This window comes from Balaenoptera physalus (assembly GCF_965194825.1).
Source record: "Balaenoptera physalus genome assembly, chromosome: X".
NCBI classification, from domain to species: domain Eukaryota; kingdom Metazoa; phylum Chordata; class Mammalia; order Artiodactyla; family Balaenopteridae; genus Balaenoptera; species Balaenoptera physalus.
Window position 1 is genome coordinate 37,337,298 of NC_138903.1, and position 26,948 is coordinate 37,364,245.

General features: G+C 44.7%; 1 long non-coding RNA gene and 1 pseudogene across 3 annotated transcripts in view; one reads left to right on the forward strand and one right to left on the reverse strand.

Annotated features, from left to right (window-relative positions):
* The window catches only part of LOC309652641, a 30,788-nt gene extending 19,559 nt beyond the window's left edge, over positions 1 to 11,229 (reverse strand). The window contains exons 1-2 of one of the 2 annotated variants that reach the window (XR_014258835.1): positions 10,851 to 11,229; positions 8,966 to 9,070 (exon numbers count right to left, since the gene is read on the reverse strand). This is a non-coding gene — a long non-coding RNA (uncharacterized lncRNA). Of the gene's footprint in view, positions 1 to 8,965 lie in introns of both variants that reach the window. The other variant, XR_014258836.1, reaches the window with a different exon arrangement.
* A 153-nt stretch (positions 11,230 to 11,382) lies between these two features.
* LOC309652630 (GTP-binding nuclear protein Ran-like) lies at positions 11,383 to 17,503 on the forward strand (annotated as a pseudogene). The gene is made up of 2 exons: positions 11,383 to 17,311; positions 17,425 to 17,503. The product of its transcript is annotated as a GTP-binding nuclear protein Ran-like (transcript).
* Positions 17,504 to 26,948: the final 9,445 nt, after the last annotated feature.

Consider the following 26,948-nt stretch of genomic DNA (forward strand, 5'->3'; position numbering starts at 1 on the left):
CATACAAGGGAACTCCCATAAGGTTAACAGCTGCTTTCTCAGCAGAAACTCTACAAGCCAGAAGGGAGTGGCATGATATATTTAAAGTGATGAAAGGGAAGAACCTACAACCAATGTTACTTTACCCGGCAAGGATCTCATTCAGATTCGATGGAGAAATCAAAAGCTTTACAGACAAGCAAAAGCTAAGAGAATTCAGCACCACCAAACCAGCTCTACAACAAATGCTAAAGGAACTTCTCTAAGTGGGAAACACAAGAGAAGAAAACGACCTACAAAATCAAACCCAAAACAATTAAGAAAATGGTAATAGGAACATACATATCGATAATTATCTTAAACCTGAATGGATTAAATGCTCCAACCAAAAGACACAGGCTCGCTGAATGGATACAAAAACAAGACCCATATACATGCTGTCTATAAGAGACCCACTTCAGACCTAGAGACACATACAAACTGAAAGAGAAGGGATGGAAAAAGATATTCCATGCAAATGGAAATCAAAAGAAAGCTGGAGTAGCAATACTCATATCAGATAAAATAGACTTTAAAATAAAGAATGTTACAAGAGACAAGGAAGGACACTACATAATGATCAAGGGATCAATCCAAAAAGAAGATATAACAATTATAAATATATATGTACCCAACATAGGAGCACCTCAATATATAAGGCAACTGCTAACAGCTATACAAGAGGAAATCTACATAACACAATAATAGTGGGGGACTTTAACACCTCACTTACACCAATGGACAGATCATCCAGACAGAAAATTAATAAGGAAACACAAGCTTTAAATGATACAACAGACCAGATAGATTTAATTGATATTTACAGGCCATTCTATCCAAAAACGGCAGATTACACTTTCTTCTCAAGTGCGCATGGAACATTCTCCAGGATAGATCACATCTTGGGTCACAAATCAAGCCTCAGTAAATTTAAGAAAATTGAAATCATACCAAGCATCTTTTCTGACCACAACGCTATGAGATTAGAAATGAATTACAGGGAAAAAAACGTAAAAAACACAAACACATCGTGGCTAAACAATACATTACTAAATAACCAAGAGATCACTGAAGAAATCAAAGAGGAAATCAAAAAATACCTAGAGACAAATGACAATGAAAACACGACGATCCAAAACCTATGGGATGCAGCAAAAGCAGTTCTAAGAGGGAAGTTTATAGCAATACAATCCTACCTCAAGAAACAACAAACATCTCAAATAAACAATTTAACCTTACACCTAAAGGAACTAGAGAAAGAAGAACAAACAAAACCCAAAGTTAGTAGAAGGAAAGAAATCATAAAGATCAGAGCGGAAAAATGAAACAGAAACAAAAAAAACAATAGCAAAGATCAATGAAACTAAAAGCTGGTTCTTTGATAAACAAAATTGATAAACCATTAGCCAGACTCTTCAAGAAAAAGAGGGAGGGGACTCAAATCAATAAAATTAGAAATGAAAAAGGAGAAGTTACAACAGACATAGCAGAAATACAAAGCATCCTAAGAGACTACTACAAGCAACTCTATGCCAATAAAATGGACAACCTGGAAGAAATGGACAAATTCTTAGAAAGGTACAACTTTCCAAGACTGAACCAGGAAAAATTAGAAAATATAAACAGACCCATGAGGACTTCCCTGGTGGCACAGTGGTTAAGAATCTGCCTGCCACTGCAGGGGACATGGGTTCAATCCCTGGTCTGGGAAGATCCCACATGATGTGGAGCAACTAAGCCCACGCGCCACAACTACTGAAGCCGCATGCCTAGAGCCCATGCTCCACAACAGGAGAAGCCACCGCAATGAGAAGCCCACACACCGCAATGAAGAACAGCCCCCGCTCGCAGCAACTAGAGAAAGCCCATGCACAACAATGAAGACCCAACGCAGCCAAAAATAAAATAAATTTTAAAAAATAAACAGACCTATCACAAGTAATGAAATTGAAACTGTAATAAAAGATCTTCCCACTAATAAAAGTCCAGGACCAGATGACTTCACCAGCGAATTCTATCAAACATTTAGAGAAGAGCTAACACCTATCCTTCTCAAACTCTTCCAAAAAATTGCAGAGGGAGGAACACTCCCAAACTCGTTCTATGACGCCACCATCACCCTGATACAAAACAAGACAAAGATATCACAAAAAAGAAAATTACCAACCAATATCACTGATTAACATAGATACAAAAATCCTCAACAAAATACTAGCAAACAGAATCCAACAACACATTAAAAGGATCACACACCATGATCAAGTGGGATTTATCCCAGGGATGCAAGGATTCTTCAATATATGCAAACCAATCAATGGATACACCATATTAACAAATTAAGGAATAAAAACCATATGATCATCTCAATAGATACAGAAATAGCTTTTGACAAAATTCAATACCCATTTATGATAAAAACTCTCCAGAAAATGGGCATAGAGAGACCCTACCTCAACATAATAAAAGTCATACATGACAAACCCACAGCAAACATCATTCTCAATGCTGAAAAACTGAAAGCATTTCCACTAAGATCAGGAACAAGACAAGGATGTCCATTTTCACCACTCTTATTCAACATAGTTTTGGAAGTCCTAGCCACGGCAATCAGAGAAGAAAAAGAAATAAAAGGAATACAAATTGGAAAAGAAGTAAAACTGTCACTGTTTGCAGATGACATGATACTATACATAGGAAATCCTAAAGATGCCATTAGAAAACTACTAGAACCAATCAATGAATTTGGTAAGGTTGCAGGATACAAAATTAATGCACAGAAATCTCTTGCATTCCTATACACTAACAATGAAAAATCAGAAAGTAAAATTAAGGAAACAATCACATTCACCATCACAATAAAAAGAATAAAATACCTAGGAATAAACCTACCTAAGGAGGCAAAAGACTTGTACTCAGAAAACTATAAAACACTGATGAAAGAAATCAAAGATGACATAAACAGATGGAGAAATACACCATGTTCTTGGATTGGAAGAATCAATATTGTGAAAATGACCATACTGCCCAAAGCAATCTACAGATTCAATGCAATCCCTATCAAATTACCAATGGCATTCTTCACAGAATTAGAAAAAAGATTTTTACAATTTGTATGGAAACACAAAAAACCCCGAATAGACAAAGCAATCTTGAGAAAGAAAAACGGAGCTGGAGGGATCAGGCTCCCTGACTTTATACTATACTACAAAGCTACAGCAATCAAGACAGTATGGTCCTGGCACAAAAACAGAAATATAAATCAATGGTACAGGATAGAAAGCTCAGAGATAAACCCAAGCACATATGGTCACCTAATTTATGACAAAGGAGGCAAGAACATACAATGGAGAAAAGACAGCCTCTTCAATAAGTGGTGCTAGGGAAACTGAACAGCTATATTAACAGAATGAAACTAAAACATTCTCTAACACCATACACAAAAATAAACTCAAAATGGATTAAAGACTTAAATGTAAGACCGGATACTATAAAACTCTTAGAGGAAAACATAGGAAAAACACTCTTTGTCATAAACCACAGCAAGATCTTTTTTTTTTTTTTTTGCAAGATCTTTTTTGACCCACATCCTAGAGTAATGAAAAGAAAAACAAAAAATAAACAAATGGGACCTAATTAAACTTAAAAGCTTTTGCACAGCAAAGGAATCCATAAACAAGATGAAAAGACAACCCTCAGAATGGGAGAAAATATTTGCAAACAAAGCAACGGACAAAGGATTAATCTCCAAAATATGCAAACAGCTCATGGAGCTCAATATCAAAAAAACAAACAACCCAATTAAAAAATGGGTGGAAAACCTAAATAGACATTTCACCAAAGAAGACGTACAAATGGCCAAGAAGCACATGAAAAGATGCTCAACATCACCATTAGAGAAATGCAAATCAAAACTACAATGAGGGCTTCCCTGGTGACGCAGTGGTTGAGAATCTGCCTGCTAATGCAGGGGACACGGGTTCGAGCGCTGGTCTGGGAAGATCCCACATGCCGCAGAGCAACTGGGCCCGTGAGCCACAGCTACTGAGCCTGCGCGTCTGGAGCCTGTGCTCCGCAACAAGAGAGGCCGCGATAGTGAAGAGGCCCGCGCACCACGATGATGAGTGGCCCTCGCTTGCCGCAACTGGAGAAAGCCCTCGCACAGAAAGGAAGACCCAACACAGCCAAAAATAAATATAAAAATAAATAAATAAATAAGACCTGGTGCAAACAAATAAATATTTAAAAAAAAAAAAAAACTACAATGAGGTATCACCTCACACCAGTCAGAATGGCCATCATCAAAAAATCTACAAACAATAAATGCTAGAGAGGGTGTGGAGAAAAGGGGACCCTCCTACACTGTTAGTGGGAATGTAAATTGGTACAGCCACTCCGGAGAACAGTATGGAGGTTCCTTAAAAAACTAAAAATAGAACTACCCTATGACCCAGCAATCCCACTACTGGGCATATACCCCAAGAAAACCATAATTCAAAAGGACACATGTACCCCAGTGTTCATTGCAGCACTATTTACAATAGCCAGGACATGGAAACAACCTAAATGTTCAACAAGAGATGAATGGATAAAGAAGATGTGGTACATATATACAATGGAATATTACTCAGCCATTAAAAAGGAACAAAATTGGGTCATTTGTTGAGTCTGTCATACAGAGTGAAGTAACCCAGAAAGAGAAAAACAAATATCGTATATTAACGCATATATGTGGAACCTAGAATAATGGTACAGATGAACCTATTTGCAGGGTAGGAATAGAGACGTAGATGTAGAGAATGGACATGTGGACACAGTGGGGGAAGGGGAGTGTGGGATGAATTGGGAGATTAGGTTTGACATAAATACACTACCATGTGTAAAATAGATAGCTAGTGGGAACCTGCTGTATAGCACAGGGAGCTCAGCTCAGTGCTCTGTGACGACCTAGATGGATGGGATGGGGGGGTGGGTGGGAGGGCTTTCCAAGAGGGAGGGGATATAGGTATACATATAGCTGATTCACTTCATTGTACAGCAGAAACTAATACAACATTGTAAAGCAATTATACTCCAATTTAAAAAAAGATAAAAAACAGTTCATCATTTTAGTTAGATCAAAAAAAAAAAAAAAAAGGTCTACAGGGACTTCCCTGGTGGTGCAGTGGATAAGACTCTGTGCTCCCAATGCAGGGGGCCCAGGTTCGATCCCTGGTCAGGGAACTAGATCCCACATGCATGCTGCAACTAAGAGTTCACATGCCACAACTAAGGAGACTGCCTGCTGCAACTAAGGAGCCCACGTGCCATAACTAAGACCCAGGGCAACCAAATAAATACATAAATATTAAAAAAAAAGTCTACAAAAAATAAATGCTGGAGAGGGCATGGAGAAAATGGAACCCTCCTACACTGTTGGTGGGAATGTAAATTGGTGCAGGCACTATGGAAAACAGTAGGGAGGTTCCTTAAAAAACTAAAAATAGATTTACCATATGATCCAGCAATCCCACTCCTGGGCAAATACCTGGAGAAAACTCTAACTCAAAAAGACACATGCACCCCAATGTTCATACCAGCACTATTTACAATAGCCAAGACATGGAAATAACCTGAATGTCCATCAACAGATGAATGGGTAAAGATGTGGTACATATATACAATGGACTATTCAGCCATAAAAAAGAATGAAATAATGCCATTTGCAGAAACATGGATGGACCTAGAGATTATCATACTAAGTGAAGTAAGACAAATATATCACTTATATGTGGAATCTAAAAAATGATACAAGTGAACTTATTTACAAAACAGAAACAGACCCCCAGTCAGAGAAAACAAACTTATGGTTACCAAAGGGGGAAGGGGGAGGAGGGAGGGATAAATTAGGAATTTGGGATTAATATACACACACTACAATATATATTGATAAAATAGATAAACAACAAGGTCCTACTGTATAGCACAGGGAACTATATTCAATATCTTATAATAAACTATAATGAAAAAGAACCTGAAAAAGAAATACATATATATGTATATATAACTAAATCACTTTGCTGTACACCAGAAACTAACACAACATCGTAAATCAACTGTACTTCAATTAAAAAAAAAAAAGGATCTAAAGAAGAAAAAACAAAACAAAGTTGGCAAACCAATGTTGGTCCCCTTTAAAAAAAAAAAAAAAAAGAAGTGAGGGACTTCCCTGGTGGCGCAGTGGTTGAGAATCCGCCTGCCAATGCAGGGGACGCGGGTTTGAGCCCTGGTCCGGGAAGATCCCACATGCCGCAGAGCAACTAAGCCCGTGCACCACAACTACTGAGCCTGTGCTCTAGAGCCCACAAGTCACAACTACTGAAGCCCGTGCGCCTAGAGCCCGTGCTCTGCAACCTACAACAAAGAATAGCCCCCGCTCGCCACAACTAGAGAAAGCCCGCACGCAGCAACGAAGACCCAATGCAGCCTAAATAAGTAAATAAATTTATCCAAAAAAATCTTTAAAAAAAAAAGAAGTGAAACCAGGGAATCTGAGAGCAGCTCATCCAGGACATCTCAGTAAATGCTGAATCCCAAATGCGGTGAGTTGGGTGGGGCTGCATGTGTTGACTGGAACAGCCGATTTAGACTCTAGCAAAGGGCAGGGTGGGTCAGAGAGGAGAGCGGAGGGTTTCTTTTCTGTAACTAGAGGACTCGATGGATCAAAGGATCCCAGGCCATTAAAATCCTACCTTGACATAGCTTGTTCGTTGATCCACAGGCTTATGGAGGAGTCCCTGCATGTGGATTTTTGCAGATTTGGGGAGAGATTTCCCCTGCCAAGGCCCACTGGCTACCTCTTCCAGAACTGGCGATCACAATTTGCCCATCTCCCTTGGTAAAGAAGGACCACCTGGGTCTGCTTGTCTAAGCGGGGTTGCCCCCCTGCTCCACATACACACACTGCCTCCCCCCTTCCTGCTTCATATCAGGGCCTGGGCAGACTGGCCCTGATGAGGGGGAAGAGGGCCCCTCCCGATCTCCCCTCCGCATTTTCCTGGGCCGTGGCTTCCATGTCCCACGTTGTCCCACCCTCCAATCATGTGTACAAGTTGTCATCAAGAGAATAAGTAAAAATGAAAGTATGTAGGCTCATATTTTCGAACTGTCACCTTTGTTCCCTCATGTCCCCCATCTTCTAGTGTCTTCCGTCGTCCCTGGCTCGTCCACCCTCTCATCGTGGCAGCAACCAGACCAGTCTTGTTCTCTGCCTTACGGATGTATTAGCAGAAAACAGAGAAAAAGGAACAGATTCTGGTGTCTGAGTTGTAAAGGCCTAGCCCCTGAGAGGAAACAAAATAACTCCAGTAGACCCTCTCTGTTTGAGGTGGTGACTGATGAGTCCAAGCCCCCCCAGACCACACAAAGGTTCCCTGGGCTGGGGTGGGTTGGGAGGTGGGGTAGATGCCGGAAGACCTGCTCACAGCCCAACATTCGCAGAGAGCCGCCCTCAGAGGGACCCACAGATGACAGCAAGATGCAGACGTAAAGGTACATATGCTTCTGTTCACAATCACCAAAATGTGAAAACAGCCCAAGTGCTCATAAACAGCTGAATGGATACACAAAATGTGGACTATCAACACAATGGAATATTATTTGGCCATAAAGATGAATGAAGTACTAAATACCTGCTACAACATGGATGAACTTCAGAAACATTGTGCTGAGCGAAAGCCAGACACAAAGACCACACATTGTATGATTGCATCTAAGTGAAATGTCCAGAATAGGCAAATTCACAGGGACAGAAAGTAGATTATTGGTTGCCAGGGGCTGGGGGGAATAGGGAGTGACCGCTAATGGGTGTGGGTTTCCTTTTGGGATGATGAAAATGTTCTGGAACTAGAGAATGTTGATGGTTGCACAACGCTGTGAACGTATTAAATGCTACTGAACTGTATGCTTTAAAATTTTCTGGAGGACTTCCCTGGTGGAGCAGGGGAATCCGCCTGCTAAGGCAGGGGACATGGGTTTGAGCCCATGCTGATCTGATGGGGTCCACAGAGCCCCCATTTGGAGGTCAGGCCATGCAGCGGGAGAGGAGCCCATCCTGCCCTGTGGCCCCCTTAGAGGGTGACTGGCATTGGTCAGGGACCAGTGGGCTCTGCGGACCCCATCAGATCCTGCCACCCAGCCCAGGGCGGTGTCACCAACACAGGCCCTCCAGGACTGGAGCCGGAAGAGCAGCAGCCTGGGAGGCCCTGAGCCTTATTCTCTAGCTGGTGGTCCCGCCCGTCACAAGCACCCCAAGATCACTTAGTGAACACCCCCTCCCCGTCCCAGACACCTCAAATCAAGGAGTGTCCCATGCACTTCAGGAGCCTGAGGGATGGCAAAGTCCCCAGGGGAGGCCTGGTAGCAGGGAGGGCCCCTCCCAGGCCACGGCAGGGGTCACGGCCCTTTGCCCATCAGTAGGGAACCGGCTAGCTCTCTGAGGCTCCTGTCCCATCACGAGCGGCCATTCAAGACCCAAGCGGGTTCTGCACAAGGCCCTGCCTGGTTTATCAGTTTTCTGTGGGTGTCGACGTTTCCCATGGAGCACGATTCGTGATTGTCGCACAAAGTATCTACAGCCCTGGGAGACTGGCCAGCAGCAGCTAGACTGCCGCTGCCGTCGCCTTGGCAACCCAGCCCCCAGTCCCGCGGCCGCCGCGGCTCCGGGACGGGGGTGTGGTGCCCTCTAGAGGCCGCGTGCTGACACGGCGGGGGACCCGGACTGGGCGGGCGCTAGGGGGCCCTTCGTGCGTGGGAGGCTGGGCGGTGAGGAACCAAGGCGAACAGAGAGGGGCACGATCTGTTCAAGGTCACGGGGAAACACAGATCCAAGCCTTCCGGAGTCGCCCCTTTGGTATTTCGCTGCCGCTTGTCAATTCAAAGAAACAAACAAAAACCCCTCACAGGCTCGTACCTATACAGAGCTGATGAAGCTTAAGCGGCAGGGCCGCTCATTTGCAGAAGACTCTTGGCAGGGCCCTCAGAAATGGATTCGCCTGGTCAGACGTGTTGGTACAATCTGCAGAAGTGAACTGTAAATTAGTTTAAGATCTGTATTGAATTGTAATTGGTTAAGATGGCTCTCTCCCCACCCTGATTCTGTCACACTTCCCCTCGGGTCCTGAAGCATTAGAAGCTGCCTAAGAGGAAGTTGAGTTGGGGACACATTTTACTGTGACCTTCATGGGATCTGTTTACATAGTTATTATTGACCATCCTGGGGCAGGAATGACTTCCAGGAATAATCCCCACTGCCCACCTGGCATCATGACACTGAGCACTAGAGCAGCTGGGATGTGGGAGGAGGCGGAGGAGAAACAAGGTTTGAAATGTACAGAGCCGGAAGCTGATCTGTGGGAAATTCTTCCAATCATCAAATGCCTAAACTTACGCGAGCAGCTCAAAACGGAAGTTTTTCTTGTTAAGTGTATTATCAATAATGCAGTGGGGGAAAAAATGCAGTGAATATAATTGCAAACTCCCTATAAAATGAAATTATTTTTCAAGTATGCCCATCTGTCACCAACAGAAATGATTCTGGCATGGAGAAGTAAATTGTAACAAATTTTTTTTCAGATTATACCAAAAGAGAGAGATAAAATCTGAAAAGAGACAATATATGGGTTTGGGGATTAATAATATACTTAATGAGAAGAAGTGAAGTATATGAACACACTGGGAAAAAAATTAAATGTCTTGCTGACTTGACCAAAATACTGATATTGACAAAAATAACACAAATCTCATAATAGATCTCTACAAGACACTGAGGTCAGGTTGCCTGAGTATTGTCAATTCAGAGTATTTAAGATGGGTCTCTGAACATGAAACCTTGATATGCCCAGAAAATTTACAGCTTTTATATGAAAGAAACTTGATAGAGGTTTCCCCCAATTTGACAGCAGTCCTAAAAACGTACACAATATTTGTTTGTAATAACAAATCGCAAAGCTGAAATTTTTCTACAGTATCAATAATGAAAACCAAATTTCCATCAACCATGCTAAAAGAAAATCACAATGAATTATCTTTCTATCCTCTTGCTAGAAAATGATATTACAAGATTGTTGTCATATGAAAAGGCAAGCAAAGCATCTGCAGACAAAAATCGTAGGGAAAAAAGTGTTATAGAGGTTTGTCAGGCAGTTAACAAAACGTTATGTCAGTTTTCTGAATTATGTGAGATTTGAGGTATTTCTCAGCTTTTAAAATGTTATGTACTGTGTTTTCTTTCTGATTCTAAAGAACATTCCTTTCCTAATTCTGTATTCCTAATTTGCTGGGTTTTTTAACTCCCCCCAAATTATATAATCTTCAAAAACCCACAAAACCTGGAGCCACCTCATATGGACACCCACACACACCCACTCATCACATACATGAGAATCAAGAACTATAGGCTATAAGTAAAGAGAGGCACAAGACCCCTTTTCTAGAGACATGTGTGTGCTTTGGAGCAGCTCTTTTTATCAGTAAAAAGGTGCTGGTGAACATAAGTGCAACAGCTGACTTCCATTCCAGAAAATTCAGAGAATCACAAAATTACCACAGAGTTATTAAAAGCTTGATCCAATGAGAATGACTTTACTCAGTTAAGCTACTTTTGCTGTTGGTTCCCCCGGAGCCTTCCATTCCCTTTAGTGCCACCCCCAAGGAAATTGCAGAGGACAGCTTGGGGCCATCCTGTCACCATTCCCTCAGACAGAAGGGGTGGGTTTTCTTCCTCGTTAGTCTCTTGGGTATTTTAAGATTGTCATCATCTGTTATGCAGAAAACCCCACCAAACTTTCATTTTTTACCTTAATGTTTCATGAGGTAAACTTCTTTCATCTTGTTCTACTGACATTTGTAGAAAGAGGATTTTTTGAAAGTCTGTTGCTCAGAGTTAAGCAGCTCCAACCTGCAGAGAGGTGCCTTATCCATTTGAATGTACAATAATATCCTCTTTGGTGGAGAGCTTCTAGATCCACGATGGTTTTTTCCTGTCAGGCTGTACTAGAAGAAACATAAGAGGCATAAGGGTACGCCAGATGGTGAAAAATAGGTTTACGGCACCAAAATAGTGTTGTTTTTATTAAAAACTAGGCTAGCACTGAATGCCAGAAGGTGTGAAACCCAGCTCTGAGTAACAACCTCCACATTTACGGTTAATCTTAGCCTGTATGAACCTCCCACCAGGTGAAGCAGGGTGGGCCCGCAAGCCTTGGGGGGGGAGGAGGGCGAGGGGGGATGGGGGAGGAGTTGGGGGGGAGAGGGCCAGGGGGAGTGTTGCAGGGCTGCCTGCAAAGGATGCTGGAGGCACATGGGGGAGCCAGTGGGCCTGCTTCTTGGAGGGCCAGCCTGGCTCCCCACCCCTTCCTATTCCCATGCCCCACCATCACCGCACTGAAAGTCCTCAGCCAGGTGCTGACTCACCCACATCTCCTTCATATTGGATTCTGATGTCCAAGAACGGGTAAGGCTGGAAACTTAAGCCGGTAAGGCTGGAAACGTGACCTCCAAGCAGTCCTAGGCTTCTTCAGCGTTATTGAAGGTAACGGCCACGTCCAAGTTTTCCCCAAACCATTAGTGTTACTGAACCAAACTTGGGTCCGCTCGCCTCGCTGGCGCAGTAAAGCCAATCTATTGACACTGGGTCGTGGTGAAGGGAAGTGCAGCGTGTACTGCAGGGCCCCAAGCAAGGAGTCCAGGCACCTAATGCTCAAAAGGCCCGAACTCCTGATGGCTTTCAGGGGAAGGTTTTTAAAGACAGGGTGAGGGAGAGGGTTGCTGGGTACGTGATCAGCTGGTGGACATTCTTCTGATTGGTTGGTGGTGAGGTAATCAGGAGTCAACATCAACCTTCTGGTTCCAGCTGGTCTGGGGTCTGCGTGCTTGTGGGCAGCAGACAGTTAACTTCTTCCACCTGGTGGGGGCTTCAGTGTCTGCAAAACAGCTCAAAGGATTTGGCTCTGAAGATTATCTATAGCCCTTGAGGAGGAACTAAAGGTCCTGACTTTGTTTAATGGCCAAACTATTATTTTGTCTTGTTTGACTGTTTTCCTTTGTTTCTGCATTTTCTCATTTCTCTGATTAAATATATTAAATATATTCTTTGGAACTCAGGGAAGGCCTAGGAGGCTAAAGTTTTCCTATAGACAAGAGGCAGGTGGAGGACATGGGGGGTGGTCTGTCCTGGGAAGGCTCAATAGGGTCCTGCTTGGTTACGTTACCAAACGGTGTCCCTCAAACTCTCCAACTTAAGGGAAACCAGCATCTGAGAGGGTTAGGCTCCTCATCAAAAAAAAATCCTTATTTATCTCCATTGCCATACTCAGAGTCAGTTAGCTGTTGCTACAAAACAACCAACCACAAAGCTTAGTGCCTTAAGGCACCAACTCTTGATTTAGCTCTGGATTCTGCAGACTGGTGATCTGGGCTGAGCCCCACTGATGCACTTGGCTCACACCCGCGTCTGTCATATCTGCTGCCAGGTTGGCTGGGGATAGGCTGGTCTGAGATGGCCTCTGCTGGTCAGGTTGTCTTTCTTCTGTGTGGTCTTGCATATCCCAGCAGGCTAGCCTGGGTTTGTTCACAGGGAGGTGGCTGAGTTGCAGGAGATCAGGCTGAAACAGCAAAAATGCTCACGGCCTCTTGAGATAGGCCTGGACCAGGAATAACGTTTTGTATTCAATTGGTCAGAGCAAGTCCCAAGACCAGCCCAGGTTCAAGGGCTGCAGCTCTTGATGGGAGCAGCTACTCTGCATTGAAAATGGATGCAGGTACAGAAAGGATAATAACTGTGGCCACTTTTTCTTTTTTTTTTTAATTTTTTTAATTGAGGTAACATTCGTTTATATAAGTTTCATGTGTACAACATTATATTTCTATTTCAGCTTGTGGGATCTTAGTTCCCCGACCAGGGATTCAACCTGGGCCCTCAGCAGTGAAAGCGCGGAGTCCTAACCACTGGACCGCCGGGGAGTTCCCATATTTCTACTTGTTTATACACTACAACATGCTCACCACCAAAAATTTAGTTTTCATCCATCAACATACAGTTGATCCCCTTTACCCATTTTGCCCTCCCCCTCCTTCCTTCCCCTCTGGTAATATTGTGGGACTGAGGGAACGAAATGTGCCCATGAAACTGAGAAGGCATCTTGAGACCAAAAATCGAGGCAAGCAGCTCCATATAATCAATGGATCAGTTTATTATAGGGTAACTTACTCACAGGATGGGATCTGGATCTGGTGGACAGCAAGTCAGCAGCATTGGTAGCTGCACTCCGTACCACTGAGGGACCATTGGGACAATTTTATAGTTAATCTAGGGTATGGGTGTAGTTGCTTGGAAATGGGCCATGCATTCCTAAATTAAGATTTATGAATGGGTAACTAGTCACACGGGTGCTGGGAATACGTCACAAAAGGTTTTCACCATTGTTTGGGGCCTAATGGAGCATAGAGCCTGCCAGGTCCTAATGATTATTAAACAATATCTATTACTACAAAACCCTTGATGACAGAAGTGCTTCACTGCATAGTACAGTCCTGGGTAGGGTCAGTGAAAGGATGGAAGAACTGTAAGGGCCCAAGATGGCATCAGTTATGCTACCAGCCATACAGGTAGCCACTACTCTGTCCTCTGTATCTACATGTTTGTTTTTGTTTCCTTTGGTTTGTTCATTTGTTTTTGTTTTGTTTTTTATATTCCACATATGAGTGAAATCACACAGTATTTGTCTTTCTTCGACTGACTTATTTCACTTAGCATAATACCCTCAAGGTCCATCCATGTTGTCACATGGATGTGATATATATATATATATCACATCTTCTTTATCCATTCATGATCATATGGCTTCTCTTGTCATTGATATAGCGAACTGCACTGATCAATTTTTGAATGTTGAACCAGCCTCACGTTCTTAGGATAAAACCCATTCAGATATGATGTATTTTTCTTATTATGTATTATTGGATTTGATTTGCTCAAATTTTGTTAAGAACTTTTGCATTAATGTTCCTGAAGTACATTGGTATATAGTTTTCTTTTCTTATAATATTTTTGTTTGATTTTGGTATGGGGTAATGCCGACCACCTCATGAATGATTTGGAAAATAGTCTCTCCTCTTGAATTTCCTGGAAGAGTTTATGGAGAATTGACTCATTTTGTCCTTAAATATTTATTGGAATACTCCCATGAAGCCAGCTGGGCCTGGAGTTTTCTGTGTAGAAATGTTTTCAACAAATTCAATTTCTTTAATAGATATAAGGCTAAACAGGTTATCTCTTTCTTCTTAATTGAGCTTTGATAGTTTATGTCTTTCAAGGACTTTTTCCATTTCACCTAAGTTGTCAAATTTGTTGGCATAAATTTCATAATTTTTTCCAACAGATATTAAAAATACTGTAAAGCCTCTAGAATGAAAACAGTGTAGTACTGGTACGTGAATAGAAAAGAAATCAGTGGAATAGATCAGAGAAAGTCTAGAAAGAGACTTTATCCATGCATAAAATTGACCATTTTAACCAGGTGTACAGTTCAGTGGCATTAAATACATTCACACTGTGGGACTTCCCTGGTGGTCCAGTGGTTAAGACTCGGCGCTTCCACTGCAGGGGGCATGGGTTTGATCCCTGGTCAGGGAACTAAGACCTCACATGCCGCTCGGCGTAGCCAAGAAAAAAAGAATACATTCACATTGTTGTACAACCATCACCACCATCCATTTCCAGCACTGTATTTTAATAGACTTTTTCAAAAATCCTACCTTTCATTCATTTAGTATTTTTACAGTTAGTACAAGACCATTTCTTTTCAGTGCCTCAAAAATCCTCTGTGCTCCTCCTTTTCCTGCCTCCCTCTCCCCAGCCCCTGGCAACCACTGATCTTTTTAATGTCTCCATAGTTTTGCCTTTTCCAGATGTCATATAGTTGGAATCATACAGTTTGCAGCCTTTTCTGATGGGCTTCTGTCACTTAGTAATATGCATTTAAGGTTCCACCATGGCTGGATAGCTCACTTCTTTTTAGCACTGAATCATATTCCATTGTCTGGATGGACCACAGTTTATCCACTCACCTACTGAAGGACATCTTCGTTGCTTCCAAGCTTTGGCAGTTATGAATAAAGTGGCTATAAACATCTATATGCATGTTTTTGTGTGGACATAAGTTTTCAACTCCTTTGGGTGAATACCAAGAAGCACAAGTAGTGGATCGTATGGTAAGTGTATGTTTAGTTTTCTAAGAAACCGCCAAATGATTTTCCAAAGTGGCTGAACCATTTTGCATTCCCACAGGCGATGAATGAGCGTTCCTGTTGTGCCGCATCCTTGCCAGCATGAGGTGTTGTCAACCCCAGAACATTTTCATCATCCCAAACTGAAACTCTGGACCCATTGAACAATAACTGCCCTTTTCCCCCTTCCCCAGCCCCTGGTAGCCTCTATTCTCCTTTCTGTCTCTATGAATTTGACTATTCTCGATATCTCTCATAAGTGGAATTGTGGCCATTTTTGCAAACAATCTGTCACCGCCTACTCTTAGGAACAGGTAGGTTTCTGGGACTCCAAAGTCTTCATCACCCACTTCTGTCCCACATTCTGGGCATAGCCATCCTTCCCAGAATCACATGTAATCTCCAAGACGCCTGGTCTCCTAGGGTGTGGTGGTGGAAGATCTTCCTCTACCTGAAGTTCAGGGTTCAACTTGAACTTGGGAGTGGTGATCAGTGCCACAGGCAACTTAGCACAGACCTGCCCAGGCGCCTCTCTCTGTCCCTTTGGTGTCAGTTCCCTCACACTCCAGGGAGTAGACGTGACGCCTTGAACATGCCCCAGGTGACCAGGTCGTGGGGGATCAGGAGCTCAACTAGCTGCCCAGACCCATTGCCCTCTCCACACTCACCTGCCATCTCCCAGGGCTCTCCTGGCAGACAGCAACATGGTTGGCCTCTGCCACACAGCGCCCTGGACACAAAGCTGTGGAGACCTGGGGAGGGAACTACTGAGGTGTCCCATCCCTTTCATTGACCTTCAAACTCCCTATGATAACAGCGTGACCGCCCAGCCTAGGACAGAGGAGAGGTGGAAGGGAAAAGATGTGGAGAAAGGAAGAGAGAGAAAAAGCAGAATGAGGGTGTGCAGTGAAGAATGAACCTTGCCCAAAGAAAGGCCTGGCCTTTGCCTTGGTTCCTGGAAGGTGATCTCTAAACCCTTAGAATGTCTTGCCTGATAAGAGTATCTTTGTTTACCCGGGGGCCTTAGGCCACGGCCAGATAGGAGAACAACTTGATTTACAGTAGGGGCTTTGGGTCACATGGTATCAGCTCAATACTCCACGCATATTGTCACAACATAGTTGCTAGGAGGAGTTAGCACTATGCATGACGCCACTGGGAGAGGACAAATGGAAGCTCTGTGTTTGGACCTCTCTGGACCCTGCCCCCCTGCGTCTCTTCCCTTGACTGATTTCAATCCGTATCCTTTCACAGTGATAAACTGTAACCATGAGTATAAAAGCATTCAGTGAGTTCTGTGAGTCTTTCTAGCAAATAATCAGACCTGAGGGTGGTCTTGGGGACCCCTGAACCCTGCAGTTGGTGTCAGAAGTGAGAGTAGTCTTGAAGACTGTTGCCTAATTTTACAAAGGGGGTACACAGATGGGGCATGCTAACATGTTAATAGTAAATGCAAGAATAATGGTCATAGCACCCTCAGCATGGAGATGCTTCTGGAAGAAACATCATGATGGCTGCCCAAGGAGAATCACAAGCTCCGTTCAAACTTGTATTGGTTGGTGATGGAAAAACTACATTCATGAAACGTCACTGACTGGTGACTGGAGAAGAACATAGCCATGTTCGAGGTTGAGGTCCATTCCCTTGTGTTCCACACCAGCAGAGGACCTATTAAGGTCAACGTATGGGATATATTGAGCTGGTCAGGAGAAATTTGGTGGATGGAGAGATGGCTATTATATCCAAACCCAATGTAGAATTCTAATGTTTGATGTAACATCGAGAGCTTACAGGAATGTGCCTAACTGGCATAGAGATCTGGTACAAGTATGTGAAAACAACCTCATTATGTTGTGTGGCAACAAGGTGGCTATTAAGGACAAGAAAGTTAAGGCAAAATCCATCATCTTCCATAAAAGAAGAATCTTCAGTACTATGACAGTTCTGCTAAGAGTAACTACAACTCGGAAGAGCCTTTCCTTTGGCTTGTTCAAAAACTAATTGGATCACAGGGAACTATATTCAATATCCTGTAATAAACCATAATGGAAAAGAACTGAATTACTTTACTGTACAGCAGAAACTAACACAACATTGTAAATCAACCATACCTCAATTAAAAAAACAACAACAACAACTAATTAGAGCCCCTAACTTGGAGTTCATTGCCATGCCTGTTCTTGCCCCACAAGAGGTTGTCATGGACCGAGCCTTGGCAGTGTAATATGAGGCTGGCAGAGCAGGGTCCCCGCAGCGTGCCCTGAAACCCCATCTCCACATGTATCAGACACCTTTATCCTTTTGTGGCTGATGTGTAATTTTATGGTGTCCACGCCAACTGCAGGTCTACTGCTCTCATAACGCACATGCCTCCTTCAAATAAGACCTTCATCTTCATTTTCAAGTGTCTATAGGGAGAGATGTTTGGAGTCAAACATTCATTTGCATTACCATGAGAAATATCAACTTTTCCTCTGCCCACTAAAGGAAGAGCTGCCAGATTCTTTAAATATAATTTCAATTGTTGTACAATTTTAAATGGATGATAAAAAATGTCAATTGCTTTACCTGTACTAACAAAGTTTCTCCTTGATGGTAGCTATCAAGCATTTTGTTTATCATTAAAAAGTCTAGATCAGGAATTGTGTGTGGCCATTGCAAGCATAAAACCTCATGTAAAAAGTTATGTTGATAAAAGCTAACTGTGTACTAGATTGGTTAAAGACCACCAATCCCTCACATGCTAGTATTCACTTTGCAATGTGTCACTGCACTTTGTTCCTCCCATCCAAGGGTGGGTCTATTTCTCTACCCTCCTATCCCAGAGTCTGGACTGGCCTTGTGACCTGCTTTGGCCAACAGAAGTGGGTGGAAGTGACTTGAGACTCCCACAGTTAGCTCAGGAAGCTTGAGGCTTCTGCCTTGATTCTCCCAGAAGGTTCTGGTTGCCATATAAAGAAGTCCACTTAGCCTACTAGGACACGAGAAGCCATGGAGGAGAGGAGACCTGAGGAGTCCTAGTCCACAGCTAGACATGTGAGTCAGGCCATCTGGAACCTTCCAGCCCAGCTGATCCTCCCTCTTGAGTGAGTCCAGTTAAAACTGGCAAGAGGGGCTTCCCTGGTGGCACAGTGGTTGAGAATCTGCCTGCCAAATGCAGGGGACACGGGTTCGAGCCCTGGTCTGGGAGGATCCCACATGCCGCGGAGCAACTGGGCCCGTGAGCCACAATTACTGAGCCTGCGCGTCTGGAGCCTGTGCTCCGCAACAAGAGAGGCCGCGATAGTGAGAAGCCCGCGCACCCCGATGAGGAGTGGCCCCCGCTTGCCGCAACTAGAGAAAGCCCTCGCACAGAAAGGAAGACCCAACACAGACATAAATAAATAAATAAATAAAAGATTAAAAACTTAAAAAAAAAAAATAACTGGCAAGAGGAAGTACCCAGCCAACCAAATCATGACAAATCAAAATATTGTTGTTTTTCAGCCACTATTCCTTGGGGTGGCTTGTTACACAGCAAAGGCTAATTAAAACGCAAGCTCAACTTATCATTAAAAATTGAAAAGATATAACAGGAGGGGGAAGTGGGTGGGTGTAGAGAGGAAACAAAATTGGCCCTACCTTGATAATTATTGAAGCTGGGGATTATCTACTCATCTATTTTTGTATATGTTTGAAATTTTCCATAGTAAAAGTAAAAAATAAAAGGGTGGGTTGGAAAGATTTCATTAGAAGAATGTATATACATACTTGATATTCAACACACTTAATTTTTTTACATGATTACATAATACACAGAATGAAATACTTTTTTTTTTTTCCAGCAGGCCACATTTTGACTCTCCAAATACTCTCCAGTTCCCCCCTGAATGTCTTAGAGATATTATATAAAATTTCTGGGTGTGTCATGAGGTGAACAAGGACTAAGAGCCCGGCCTGACCCCACCTTCAAAACCGGCTCCCAAGGCAGCTGGCGCCCCCAGCCGGCCCAGCTCCAGCGGGGCAGGAGCCCCCAGCCCCCCAGCCCCGGGTGGGAGGGGGCGATAAGAAGTGCTCAGCCCTCCTGCCCTCCTACCTGCCGCATCAGGTCAAGACTGCCCAGGACAGCCTGCCGGACCTGCCCGACGGCTGGGGCTCCGGCTCGGGGTGAGGGGGTGGATGGAGGCGGGGTGGGCGGGGGGGGGAATGGAGCTGAGAGGGGCTGGAAAAGGCGGGCCAGCCTGAATTACAACCCTCCAAGTCCTCCAGGGAGGGGCCAGAAACCCCTTTCACCAATCGGGCCCCCCCCACCCCCGCAGTCCATCCTTGCAAGGGGACAAGCGCGCTGCCCTGGGGCTAAGGGTCGCCCTGGGGCTCGCAGGCTTCGCGGATTGGGGGACCTCTGCCCCTCTGAGTCACACTCTCCGGGAGCCCCCGCATCCCCGGCTCCGATCCACCCCGAAGTGAAGGGGTGCAGCACGGAAGGCCGGGTGGCGGCAGCCAGCACAGTCCGCAGCGGGGCTCCGGGCAGTCGGGGAGGTGGGGCGGCTTGGGCCCCGCGGGGGGCACCACCGGAGGCCGCCTAGAACCGGGTTTCAACTGCCTTGTTGATCCCGTCCCCGCTTCCTTAAAGAATGACTGCGAGTTCTCTGGCCTCGAAGCCACCCTCTCAGGAAGCCCTTTCCTTGCAAGGACGCCCAGATCCCGCGGGGGGAGGGGACGAGGGAGGGTGGAGGGGAAGGGAGGAAGGTGGTGAGTGGGGGAGGGAGGAAGGTGGTGAGGGGGAAGGGAGGGAGGAAGGTGGGGGGAGGGAGGAGGGAGGGGGGAGGGAGGAAGGGGAGGGGAGGGGTGGGGGAGATAGGGAGGGAGGAAGAGGAACGAATTGCATTGGCCCATGCCTCCGCAACGGAAGACGCTGACACCCTCGGTCCGGCCCACTCCCCGGGGGCCCAGCGTTCCCGATCCCCACGCCAGGCTGCAAACTAATGAGCACACAGACCCGCGGACTAGAACATAAACAAGGATATTTTATTACTTCCTTTTCATTTTTTTTTTGCACACTAATTAATAACTAAACTACTGCAACGAAAAAAAAAAAAGCAAGCGGAATCCAAATATCCTCTCAGTTGCCATTTAGTTATATAAGAAGGAGGAATTAAGGCTAGTTGGCGTTAAAGAGTTCCTCCAATGCCACGCTCCAAATCCAAGCCCCTGCACCGGCCTTAAATCAAAAGGGAAAGCAGGCCCAGCCAGCCTTAAATCAAAAGGGAAAGCAGGCACCAGCCGCCAAGCACAGAAAGTGGGGCAGATTTCTGCCAGCAGCTAACATGATAGCCTGCTTCTGGGGGACGACTGTTACAGGTCACAGAACTGGGCCCAGCTAAAAGTCACCAGCCCTGCACAGCTCCTGATACACCCATTCGCTATTTTGCAGGGATGGGCTCCAGACAGCTTCATTTGTAAGATGCTCCCACCCCCGCCCCATGGCCAGAGTTGCTGGCCCAGGGAGCAGACACCGGCCCCAAGGTACGGGGCCACCAAGAATCCCCTTGCCCAGGAATTTAGGATTGGGATGGAGAAAAAGAAAACAGTGTTTATGAAGAGCCAGAAAGCCATTCTGTGTAAGTAGGGGGGCTGTGGGATGCTGTAGGCCTGAGGAGGCAAGCTATGTGGGGGGACAAAAGGCTGAGGAGGACAGAGGGAGAGAGAGAATAAAGAGATGCTGGAATAGAGAGGGGCAGGCCACGGCAGTTCTGCCTCTGCCTGTGTTCCCTGCTGCCTTCCAGGCCTTTCTGCGGCCCACTGCAGCACCCTCCCATCTTCCAGAACAAAAATCTCTGTCTTCTGATTCATCAGACACCTATGACCTATAACCTTCTTCGGAGGTTCAGTAAGCTTGCAACTTCTGGTACTTGTACTCAACGGAGTTCTAAATGATATGCCCTCAAATCAAAGCGCTCTTTCTCACTTTACTTTTTTAAAAAATAGATTTTATTTTTTAGAGCAGTTTTGGGTTCACAGCAAACTTGAGAGGAAGGTGCAGAGATTTCTCACATAGCCCCTGCCCCGACACATGCAGAGCCTCCTGCATAATCAACATGCCCCATAGAGTGCTATGTTTGCTGTAATTGATGAACCTACACTGACACATCATCATCACCCAAAGTCCATAGTTTACATTATGGTTCACTCTTGGTGTTGTATGGGTTTGGACAAATGTATAATGACACGTATCCAACATTTCAGGGTAGTGCCACTGCCCTAAAAATCCTCTGTGCCCATCCTATTCACCCTCCCCCACCTCCAGCAACCACTGATCCTTTTACTGTGTCCGTAGTTTTGTGATTTCCAGAATATCGTATAGTTGGAATCATGCAGTATGTAAGCCTTTTCAGACTGGTTTCTTTCACTTAGTAATGTATTTTACTTTTATGGTAAAAGTTTCTTGCTTACATTTTCCTAACCCTTCTCTCCTTTAGCGTACACAGTCCATAATACCTTCCAGTTGAGGAAAAAAGCTTATTCCAGGCCTACAAATCAATTGGAATCAAATGTTTTTCTTTTGGGAAAAGGGAAACTCACACTTCCTGCATACTGGAAACCAGAAATTCCAGCGTTTCCAGTTTCAGGCGCAGTCCAAGCTTTCTAAAGCGTTCTCTGACCATCTTCCAGATCAGGGATGTTACAATCCAGGGGCGCATGCTCAGAATCGTGGCTGCATCACCCAGGGATGGGCATGACCTGAGGCCTTGGCATCCACGGAACCATCGTGAAGGCTGCCTCTCTTCACCCGGCAGCGTGGTCCCACCTGCAGTATGCAGAGCCCGGTTATGCTCTACTTGGAGGCAAAACCACGGGGGCCTGTTTCAGGATTTGCAAATACTCATCCCCCCTTACTTCTCTGGAGGTCATGATCATGGTGCTACTGGCAGGTGTTTGCCTCACTTCATCCCCACACTGTCTCTGCATCAGCCAGAATCGTAACAACAAAAATAGCAATTGACATTTACCGACTGCTAATTATATGCCAGGCACCTTGCTAAGCCCTTTTTATGTATGTACTTAATCCTCACAACCTTATGAGGTAGGTAACAGTAGTATCCCCCATTTTATAACTGAGGAAGCTGAGGCACAGAAAGATTAAGTTAGATGCTCAAGGTCACACAGCCTCAAAGTAGCCTAACCAGGATTTAAGTCCAGACAGTCCAGATTCAGAGTTCAGCTGTTAACCGCTACACTGTGATGGGGAAGATATTGGTTACACACTGCTGCTTAACAAATTAGTCTGAAACTTGGCGGCTTAAAACAATGGACAGGTATTATCACACATAGTTTCTGAGGGTCGGGAATCTGGGTGCTCAGGGGAAGCTATAGTCAAGCTGTCGGCCAGGACTGTGGTCTCCCAAGACTTGACTGGGCCTAGAGGATCTGCTGTTGGCAGGAGGCCTCAGTGCCTTGCCACGTGGGGCCTCTCTATAGGGCTGCTCCAGACAAGCTTTCCCACAGCATAGGGAGGGAGAGAGAGATTGAGAGATGAGCCACTCTGCCTTTGATGACCTAGTCTCCTGGTCACCCATCATCACTCCTGCCTTATTCTACTCACTAAGTCCAACCCACACTCAACAGGAGAGGATTACACAAAGGCGTGAACACCAGGAAGCAGAGATCACCAGAGGCCATCTTGGAGGCTGGCTACCACAGGTGTGAAGGGGAGCTAAACCGAAAAAGACCATGCCCTCAGAAAAACCTAAAACCTGCTCTAGAAGTGACAGCAGAGAGCTAGCATGCAGCAATTAGAAGCAATGGATTATATGTACACGTAGTATCAGGAGTGCATCTGAAAAACTTAGTCCTTAGTGAAAAAAGGTAAGAAACAGGATGAATTATATAACCCAATACCATTAATATAAATTCAAAATATATGCATACAGGTGCCATTCATCTAAACTGCAAAAACAGGAACCCTAATCTATGCTGTTAGAAGTCCGGATACAAATTACCCTCGGAGAGGTGGTGACTCGAGGAGGCTAAGGTGCTTCTGGAACACTTATCATGTTCTCTTTCTTGGGCTGGGAGCTGGTTACACAGCTGTGTTTGTTCATTTTGTGAAAATTCATCCAGCTGTGCACTTGTGATGTGTGCATTTTTCTGTATGTATGTTACATGGCTAGACAATTTACATTAAAACCAAAAATACGTTCATGGAAAACATCAGTACCCATTTTTCAAGAGCCTGTATAAAGGAAAAGATACACATTAAAAATGATTGTCTATGGGGGAAGGGGAGTGGAGAACGGAGATCAAACGAAATACACACACACACACACACACACACACACACACACGAGACAGGCCTTATGTGGATCCATGTTGTTAATATACCACAAAGGAGTGTTATTAATTTGACCCTCTGCACCTGAGGTTAAAAAAAAGATACAAAAAAGCTCTGCTTGTGATCTCACCATTCAGATGGACCACTGTAGAACTTGACTTCTTTACGATGTTTAGGAGTCTGTCTCCATCTAACCAGTTTCCTAAGGGATTAGGGTCCCTCACCCCCCAATCCTCCCAAACCCAGAAGAGCTGATCGCAGAGGCCCCACCAGCCTCTGTGGAGACTCTGTGGAGGCTGCTCTGGTCAACACCTACCCCTGCTGAGTGACTTAGTGTGGAGGAAAGATGCACTCTAATCAAATCCCCGGAAAGACTTAAAAGAGCTTAGCAAATTCTCACACTTGAGCTGCATCCCAATGCCCTGGAGAGCTCATTAAAGCACAGAGTGCTGGACCCCTCCCCCAGAGTTTCTGATTCAATAGGTCTAAAATGAAGCCAGAGAATTTGCATTTCTAACAAGTTCCCCGGGTGCTGCTGCTTCTGGGTGGTCCCAGAAGCTCACCTTGAGAACCACTGGTGCTACAAAGGAGGAGGAAGAGAAGTATGGTTACTGCCATTTCTGATTAGCAAGCTTTCCTCCCCCAGGGCGATCCCAGGTTCCAGAAGAAACCTCAGCCCCGGCTGGGTCTAACCAGGTAGCCTCATTAGTGGAGCTAATCCCACAGACAATGGAGGAAGCTTTGTGAAGGGAAGATCTCTGGACTTGGAGACATCAACATACAGCTTCTGCAGCCAGCCCCACCCTCCATCTTGTGCAAGAGGTGATGGTCTGAGCTTTCAGCTGAGAAATTTGGGCCATAGCCATGTTCACTAGAGTGGTAGTCTCAGGGAAACATGAGTGTAAAACCGAGCAGAACCCTGCAGGATCCTCCTGGGTACAAAAGCCCCTCCATGTCCCCCATTTCTTGTTTGTAGAGAAAAGGCTTTAATCTCCTAGGCCTTCCCTGAGTTCCAAAGAGCAGACTCAAGCAGTTACTAATTAGGGGAGTGAGGGACCTCAGAAACAAAGGAAAAGCAGTTAAATAAGAAAAGTAATGACAATAGTTCAGCAATAAAACAGAGTCCTAGTTCCTCCTCTAGGGATATCCATAACAATCTGACACATGTCTTTGAGTTGTTCTGCAGAAACTAAGACCCCCACCCAGGTGGAGGAGGGTGACTACATGCTGACCACAAGCAGGTAGACCCCAGACTGGTTGGAACCAGAAGGTTGATGACTGTTTCCTGAAACAGCATGGAGGTTCTTTAAAAAACTAAAAATGGAGCTACCATATGATCCAGCAATCCCACTCCTGGGCACATATCTGGAGAAAACCATAATTCAAAAAGATACATGCACCCCAGTGTTCATTGCAGCACTATTTACAATAGCCAAGACATGAAAGCAACCTAAATGCCCATCGGCAGACAAATGGACAAAGAAGATGTGGTACATATATACAATGGGAAATTACTCAGCCATAAAAAAGAACAAAATAATGCCATTTGCAGCAACATGGATGGACCTAGAGATTGTCATACTGAGTGAAGTAAGTCAGACAGAGAAAAACAAATATCATATGATAGTGCTTATATGTGGAATCTAAAAAAAGGGGTACAAAGGAATTTATCTACAAAACAGAAATAGAATTACAGATGTAGAAAGTAAATTTATGGTTACCAGGGTGTCGGGGGGAGGGATAAACTGGAAGATTGGGATTGACATACACACAGTACTATATATAAAAGATAACTAATAAGGACCTACTGTATAGCACAGGGAACTCTACTCAATATTCTGCAATGGCCTATATGGGAGAAGAATCTAAAAAAGAGTGGACATATGTATATGTATAACAGATTCACTTTGCTGTACACCTGAAACTAACACAACATTGTAAATCAACTATACCCCAATAAAAATTTTTTTTAAAGTTTCCCGAAACACCACACTGTTACCTCACCACCAACCAATCAGAAGAAAGTCCACAAGCTGCAACCCTCACCCCAAATGTTACCTTTAAAAAGCCTTCCCTGAAAGCCATTGGGGAATTTGGGTTTTTTGAGCATTAGCCGCCCATACACCTTGCTTGGCGCCATGCAATAAATGCTGTACTTTCCTTGACCACAACCCGGTGTCAGTAGATATGGCTTTGCTATGCAGTGTGTGAGCAGACCCAAGTTCGGTTCGGTAACAAGTGTGCATCCAGGAAGGGGGTTCCCTCGCTAACTACATGATGACCCCACTCAAAGAAAGAATATGTTACAGAAGGGCATGGTCAGTAAGGAGTCTACACCAGGACTTCCTAACCTTCCCACACACCAAAAATGATAACATTTGTATTATTCATTTGAGGGTGCCTATAAGAGCCTCGGTTTAAAAAAATGAAAAAACTATTACATTCCCTTTATAGTATATAGTTATGGTAATAATAAAATATGGAATTTGTATAAAATTCAAATTAAAATGTACAACCATCAGTTCTAGGGGAGGACTGCAGCCCATTCCCAGCACCTAGAGAGCCATGACACTCTGGCTGGGAGGCTCTGCTTCAGAGCCCATGGCCCACAGAGCAGGAATCTGGCTGTGTTCCACCTACCAGAAGCAAGAAACAAGCTGGCTGAGAGGTCCCCATGTGGTAGTGTATTGGTTAGCTACAGATGTATAACCAAACTTAGCTTAAAACAACAATGAGCACTTATTATCTCATGGTGTCTGTGGGTCAGGAGTCTGGGAGTAGTTCTGACTCAGGTTCTCTCATGAGGTGCAGTCCAGCCTGGGCTGCAGTCTCCGGGGACTTGACTTCCAAGATGGTTGACTCACGTGGCTGGCTGTTGACAGGCGGTCCCTGTTCCTCACCTGTTCCTCACACCTCTCCATAGGGCTGCGAGAGTGTCCTCACAAACGGCATCTGGCTCTCCCCAGGACTGAATCAAGAGACAGCAAGGCGAATGCTACAGTGTCTCTTACGGCCCTCAGAAGTCACACACTGTTACTTCTGTGGTATCCTATTGGCTAGACAGGCCAGCCCTACTCATTGTGGGAGGGATGTACACAAGACAGTGAACACTCAGAGGTGAGGATCATTGGGGCCACCTTTGAGGCTCCTGCCACAGGTGGTCTCTGGGGTGGATAGCTAGGGCTCTGCACTCATACTCTGGCCTCTGTGAACTATCCCTCTGGGCTATTCTCTTTCCTAAGCTCTGATTCTGTGCTTGCTTTACCAGTTAGGATTAGGTGTGGCTAGTAAAACAGAAAATAAATAAGTGGTTTAAACAAGATATAAGATGAATGGATAAAGAAGATGTGGTACATAT